Source organism: Arachis stenosperma, chromosome 9, assembly GCF_014773155.1.
Source record: "Arachis stenosperma cultivar V10309 chromosome 9, arast.V10309.gnm1.PFL2, whole genome shotgun sequence".
Taxonomy (NCBI): Eukaryota; Viridiplantae; Streptophyta; class Magnoliopsida; order Fabales; family Fabaceae; genus Arachis; species Arachis stenosperma.
The window spans coordinates 116,603,238-116,610,840 of record NC_080385.1 but is presented as its reverse complement, the minus strand read 5'-3'; the positions used below and the strand labels follow the sequence as shown (position 1 = coordinate 116,610,840).

General features: G+C 38.8%; 1 non-coding gene across 1 annotated transcript; it reads right to left on the bottom strand.

Moving 5' to 3' along the window:
- Positions 1–3,902: 3,902 nt before the first annotated feature.
- On the bottom strand, positions 3,903–4,010 carry LOC130953667 (small nucleolar RNA R71). Its single transcript, XR_009075829.1, has one exon. It is a non-coding gene; the product is annotated as a small nucleolar RNA R71 (small nucleolar RNA).
- Between the last annotated feature and the right edge of the window lie 3,593 nt (positions 4,011–7,603).

The window sequence follows — 7,603 nt, the reverse complement described above, 5'->3', positions numbered from 1 at the left end:
GCAAAAGTCTGATTTAGAGGCTCAGAAAGGACTACAGATGCTGTTGGATTCTGACCCTCCTGCACTCGACATAGATTTTCGGGAGCTACAGAAGCCCAATTGGCACGCTCTGAATTGTGTTAGAAATTAGACATCTTGGGCTTTCCAGAAATGTATAATAGTCCATACTTTTCTCGAGATTTGATGGCCCAAACTGGCGTCCAAACGGCCACCAAAGACCCTTTTCTGGCGTAAAACGCCAGAACTGGCACCAGAACTGGAGTTAAACGCCCAAACTGGCATCCAAGTTGGCGTTTAACTCCAAAAATGGCCTATGTATGTGAAAGCTTCAAAGCTCAGCCCAAACACACACCAAGTGGGCCCCAAAAGTAGATTTTTGCACTATCTACTCATTTTCTGTAATTCCTAGTAACTAGTTTAGTACAAATAGCACTTTTTCCTATTGTATTAGGAACTTATGCCATATTTTCACATTTGGGAGGCTGGCCATTCGGCCATGCCTAGACCTTTTTCTCTTATATATTTTCTATGGTGGAGTTTCTACACCTCATAGATTAAGGTGAGGAGCTCTGCTGTTCCTCATGAATTAATGCAAGTACTATTGTTTCTCTTTCAATTCACGCTTACTTCTTCTCCAAGATATACTCTCGTACTTAATTCAGTTAAGTCAGAATGAAGGGGTGACCCATGACAATCACCCACTATCTTCGTTACTCGCTTAGCCAAGATCCGCGTGCCTGACAACCACAAGCGGTCTACATGATGTTCAACATAGTCATTGGACGACAACTGGAGTATAATCTCTTGGGTCTCTGATCCACGGATCTGAATTACCTCTCCTGACAACAGAGCACTCAAATCCATGAGGTCAGAACCTTCGTGGTATAAGCTAGAACCAATTGGCAGCATTCCTGAGATCTGGAAAGTCTAAACCTTTTCTGTGGTATTCCGAGTAGGATCTAGGACAAGATGATTGTGACGAGCTCCAAACTCGCGACTGTTGGGCGCAGTGACAGTGTGCAAAAGGATAGAGAGATCCTATTCTGACGCAAGCGAGAATCGACAACTGATTAGCCGTGCGGTATCTGTACCAAAAACCGTAGCCTGGACCATTTTCACTGAGAGGACGGATGGTAGCCATTGACAACGGTGATCCACCAACATACAGCTTGCCATGGAAGGGAGCACGCATGATTGGATGAAGACAATAGGAAAATAGAAGTTCAGAAGCAACAAAGAAGCTCCAAACGCTTATCTGAAATTCCCACCAATGAATTACATAAGTATCTTTATTTTAATTTAAGTTTTACTTATATTTCTTTTATCAAAACTCATAACCAATTGAATCCATCTGACTAAGATTTACAAGATGACCATAGCTTGCTTCAAGCCGGCGATCTCCGTGGGATCGACCCTTACTCGCGTAAGGTTTATTACTTGGACAACCCAGTGCACTTGCTGGTTAGTTGCAACGGAGTTGTGAAAAGTGTGATTTACAATTTCATGCACCAAGTTTTTGGCGCCGTTGCCGGGGATTGTTTGAGTTTGGACAACTGACAGTTCATCTTGTTGCTTAAATTGGGTAATTTTATTTTATGTTTAAGCTTTTTATTTTTATTTTCGAAAAATACAAAAAAAATAAATAAAATCATAAAAACATAAAAAATTTTGTGTTTCTTCTTTGAGTCTAATGTCAATTTCTAAGTTTGGTGTTAATTGCATGTTTTTAATTTCTCTTAAATTTTCGAAAACTCATACATTATGTTCTTCATGATCTTCAAGTTGTTCTTGATGATTATCTTTGTTTGATCTTTACATTTTTCTTGTTTTGTGTTTTATGTTATTTTTCATATGCATTTTTGAATTCATAGTGTCTAAACATTCAAAATTTCTAAGTTTGGTGTCTTGCATGTTTTTCTTTCCTTGAAAATTTTTAAAAAGATGTTCTTGATGTTCATCATGATCTTCAAAGTGTTCTTGGTGTTCATCTTGACATTCAGAATGTTCTTGCATGCATTATTCATTTTGATCTTAAAAATTTTATGTTTTGTTTCATTTTGTGTTTTTCTCTTTCCTCATTAAAAATTCAAAAGCCAAAACAAAGGAATCACAGAGAAAAAGAGCTCACTTGCGTTAAAACGCCAGTAAAGAGGCACTTTGGGCATTAAACGCCAGAATGGCTATCATTCTGGGCGTTTAACGCCAGTAAAGATATCATTCTAGGCGTTAAATGCCAGAATGGGCAGCATTTTGGGCGTTTAACGCCAGAAATGGCAGCATTCTGGGCGTTCAGAAAAACGCCCAGTAAAGAAGGATTCCTGGCGTTTAACGCCAGACAGGGTATCTGGCTGGGCGTTAAACGCCCAAAGAGGCAGCCAAGTGGGCGTTAAACACCATAATGGATAGCATTCTGGGCGTTAAATGCCAGAATGGATAGCATTCTGGGCGTTTAACGCCAGGATGACACAAGGGAGGTAATTTTATTTCCAATTCAATTTCTTTTAAATTTTCATATTTTAATTCATAATTTTCTGCATAGAAATGTTCAAAATCTTGTCTTTTTCATCTTTCTTTTTATGATTTTGAAAATTTTCAAACTAATTTTTCAAAATTCCTTTTCTTAATTTCATTTCACATTTTCAAAAATCATTGCTAACAATTAATGTTTTGATTCAAAATTTCAAGTTTGTTACTTTCTTGTTAAGAAAGGTTCAATCGTTGAATTTTAGAATCATATCTTTTAGTTTCTTGTTAGCCAAGTCATCAACTCTAATTTTAAAAAATCAAACCTTTTTAATTTCTTTTGCAACTCTTTTTCAAAAGAAATTTCAATCATATCTTTTTAAAATTTTAATTTCAAAATCTTTTTCTAACTTCTTATCTTTTCAAAATTTATTTTCAAACCTTTTTCAACTAACTACTTTACTTGTTTGTTTGAATTTTAAAAAGTTTACTATTTCTTATCTTTTTCAAAACCACCTAACTACTTTTCCACTTCTAATTTTCGAAAATCACTAAGCATCTTTTTCAAAAATCTTTTTAAATTAGTTAATTGTTTTAAATTCTAATTTTATTTTAATTCTTTCTCAAATTTTCGAAACTAACCTAATTAATTAAATAAAAATAAAAATATTTTCCTTTTCCCTCTCTTAAAAATTTGAATACTCTCTCTCTCATCTCTTTTTATTTATTTGCTAATACTTTTCTTCTACTCATAATTCGAACCCCTCTCTCCTCTCTCTATTTGGATTACTCATCTTCTCTCTCTTCTCATTCTTCTATTCTTATACTCACATAAAAGAATCTCTATAATGTGACATAGAAGATTCCACTACTCCCAATGTTCTCTTCTTTTTCATATGAGTAGGAACAAGGATAAAAATATTCTTGTTGAAGCTGATTCTGAACCTGAAAGGACTTTAAAGAGGAAGCTAAGAGAAGCTAAAGCACAACACGCAGGAGAGGACCTTACAAAAAATTTTGAAAAAGAAGCAGACATGGCAGCCGAACCCAACAACAATGCTAGAGATGCAAGGAAGATGCTTGGTGACTACACTGCACCAACTTCCAACTTCTATGGAAGATGCATCTCAATTCCTGCCATTGGAGCAAACAATTTTAAGCTTAAGCCTCAATTAGTTTCTCTAATGTAGCAGAATTGCAAGTTTCATGGACTTCCATCGGAAGATCCTCATAAGTTTTTAGCTGAATTCTTGCAGATATGTGATACTATTAAGACCAATGGGGTTGATCCCGAGGTCTACAGACTTATGCTTTTCCCCTTTGCTGTAAGAGACAGAGCTAGGATATGGTTGGACTCACAACCTAGAGAAAGCCTGAACTCTTGGGACAAGTTGGTCAATGCTTTCTTAACCAAATTCTTTCCACCTCAAAAGATGAGCAAGCTTAGAGTGGAAGTCCAAACCTTCAAATAGAAGGAAGGTGAATCCCTCTATGAAGCTTGGGAAAGATACAAGTAATTAACCAAAAGGTGCCCTTCTGACATGCTTCCAGAATGGAGCCTCATATGTATATTCTATGATGGTCTATCTGGACTGTCCAAGATGTCATTGGACCATTCTGCTGGTGGGTCTCTTCATCTGAAAACACCTGCAGAAGCCCAGGAACTCATTGAGATGGTTGCAAATAACCAGTTCATGTACACTTCTGAAAGAAATCCTGTGAATAATGGGATGACTTAGAAGAAAGGAGTTCTTGAGATTGATATTCTGAATGCCATATTAGTTTAGAACAAAATATTGACTCAACAAGTCAATATGATTTCTCAGAATATGACTAGATTGCAAGCTGCATCCTGCAGTACTAAAGAAGCCCCCTCTGAAGGAAAAGCTTATGAAAGACACCTATAATCCTTCATGGAGAAATCACCCAAATTTCTCATAGAAGGATCAACAGAAGCCTCAACAAGGCTTCAATAATAATAATGGTTGGAGAAATAGGTTTGGAAATAGCAAGCTTTTTCCATCATCTTCTCAACAACAGACAGAGAATTCTGAGCAGAGCCCCTCTGGCTTAGCAAACATAGTCTCTGATCTATCTAAGACCACTCTCAGTTTTATGACTGAAACAAGGTCCTCCATCAGAAATTTGGAGGCACAAGTGGGTCAGCTGAGCAAAAGAGTTACTGAAACTCCTCTTAGTACTCTCTCAAGCAATACAGAAGAGAATCCAAAGGGTGCAAGGCCATAACTATAACCAAAATGGCCGAACTTATAAAGGAGGAAAAGACAGTGATTTCCAGAGAGGAAGACCTCAATGGACGTCCACTGACCACTGAGAACTTCCCTAATGTGGAACCAAAGGAATCTGAGACTCATACAAAGAACATAGAGGTTCCACTGAACTTACTGTTGCCATTCATGAGCTCTGATGAGTACTCTTCCTCTGAAGAGGATGAAGATCTTGTTGAAGAGCAAGTTGTTCGGTATCTAGGAGCAATCATGAAGCTGAATGCCAAGTTATTTGGTAATGAGACTTGGGAGGATGAACCTCCATTGCTCATCAATGAACTAAAAACCTGGGTTCAGTAGAAATTACCTCAAAAGAAACCGGATCCCGGAAGGTTCCTAATACCTTGTACCATAGGCACCATTTCCTTTGAGAAGGCTCTGTGTGACCTAGGGTCAGGTATAAACCTCATGCCACTCTCTGTAATGGAGAAACTAGGAATCTTTGAGGTACAAGCTGCAAGAATCTCACTAGAGATGGTAGACAAATCAATAAAAAAAAGGCTTATGGACTTGTAGAGGATGTCTTAGTGAAAGTTGAAAGCCTTTACATCCCTGCTGACTTCATAATCCTAAACACTGGGAAGGAGGAGGATGAATCCATCATCCTTGGAAGACCCTTCCTAGCCACAGCAATAGCGGTGATTGATGTGGACAGAGGAGAGTTAGTCCTTTAATTGAATGAGGACTACCTTGTGTTTAAGGCTCAAGGATCTTCTTCTGTAAACATGGAAAAGAAGCATGAAAAGCTTCATCTAATTCTCTCCATACAGAGTCAAGAAGAGCCCCCACATTTAAACTCTAAGTTTGGTGTTGGGAGGCCACAATCATGCTCTGAGCACCTATGAAGCTCTATAAGAGCTTCCTGTCAAGCTATTGACATTAAAGAAGCGCTTATTGGGAGGCAACCCAATTTTATTTATCTATATTAATTACTTTTTCATTTTATTTTCTATTGTTAGTTTATGTTTTCTTTATGTTGATAATCATATGGAGTCACTAAAACAACTGCAGAATTAAAGGAGGAATAAAAAACAGCATCAAAAATAGCACACCCTGGAGGACGGGCTTACTGGCGTTTAAACACCAGTAAGGATAACAAAATGGGCGTTTAATGCCCAAAATGGCAGCATTCTGGGCGTTAATGCCAAAATGGGCAGATAGACTGGCGTTTAACGCCAGAAAAGGGTGTTTGGTGTCTGGCTGGCGTTAAACGCCAGTAAGGATGGCAGAATGGGCATTTAACGCCAGAAAAGGGTATCTGCCTAGCGTTAAACGCCAGAAATGGCCATCACCCTGGCGTTTAACGCCAGAATGGGCAGCAGAGCTGGTGTTAAACACCAGAAATGGCACATAGAGGGCGTGTAAATGCCAGAAAGGTGCAGGGATAAAAATTCCTTGACACCTCAGGATCTGTGGACCCCACAGGATCCCCACCTACACAAACTCACCCTCTCTCTTCTTCACACCTTTCCATAACACTCTTCTCCAAACACCATTCACCTATAAAATCCTACCCTCTTCTCCATAATCTCTCCATCACACACATGCATCCACTAATTCCCAAAAACCATCATAAAATCCCACCTACCTCACCATTCAAATTCAAAACACTTCCCTCCTAAACCCACCCATTCTCACACGGACCCCCCTCTCTTTTACCTTATAAATACCCCTCCTCACCCCCCCATTTTCACACATCACATACACAACCTAACCCCCGTTAGCCAAACCACTCACCCTCCTCTATCTCCTCCATTTCTTCTTCTTCTCCTTCTTTCTTTCTTCTTTTACTCAAGGACGAGCAAACCTTTTAAGTTTGGTGTGGGAAAAAGCTCTGCTTTTTGTATTTCTATAACCATTAATGGCACCTAAGGCCGGAGAAACCTCTAGAAAGAGGAAAGGGAAGGCAGTTGCTTCCACCTCTGAGTCATGGGAGATGGAGAGATTCATCTCTGATGAGCGGATAATTTGTACGCTTTTTGGCATTGTTTTTACTATGTTTTTAGTGGTTTTAGTTGAGTTCTTAGTATATTTTTATTAGTTTTTAATTAAAATTCACTTTTCTGGACTTTACTATGAGTTTGTGTGTTTTTCTGTGATTTCAGGTATTTTCTGGCTGAAATTGAGGGACCTGAGCAAAAATCTGATTCAGAGGCTGAAAAGGACTGCAGATGCTGTTGGATTCTGACCTCCCTTCACTCGAAGTAGATTTTCTGGAGCTACAGAAGCCCAATTGGCGCGCTCTCAACGGCGTTGGAAAGTAGACATCCTGGGCTTTCCAGCAATATATGATAGTCCATACTTTTCCCAAGATTTGATGGCCCAAACCGGCGTTCAAAGTCACCTTCAGAATTCCCAGCGTTAAACGCCAGAACTGGCACCAAAAGTTAAACGCCCAAACTGGCACAAAAGCTGGCGTTTAACTCCAAGAAGAGTCTCTACACGAAAATGCTACATTGCTCAGCCCAAGCACACACCAAGTGGGCCCGGAAGTGGATTTTTATGTCATTTACTCATCTTTGTACACCCTAGGCTACTAGTTCTCTATATATAGGACCTTTTACTATTGTATTATCATCTTTGGATCTTTACATCTTCTGATCTTTGGAATCTTTTGATCTTTAGATCTTTTGATCACTTTGGGAGGCTGGCCATTCGGCCATGCCTAGACCTTGTTCTTATGTATTTCCAACGGTGGAGTTTCTACACACCATAGATTAAGGTGTGGAGCTCTGCTGTACCTCGAGTATTAATGCAATTACTATTGTTCTTCTATTCAATTCAGCTTGTTCTTATTCCAAGATATTCATTCGCACTCAAGAACTTGATGAATGTGATGATTATGTGACACT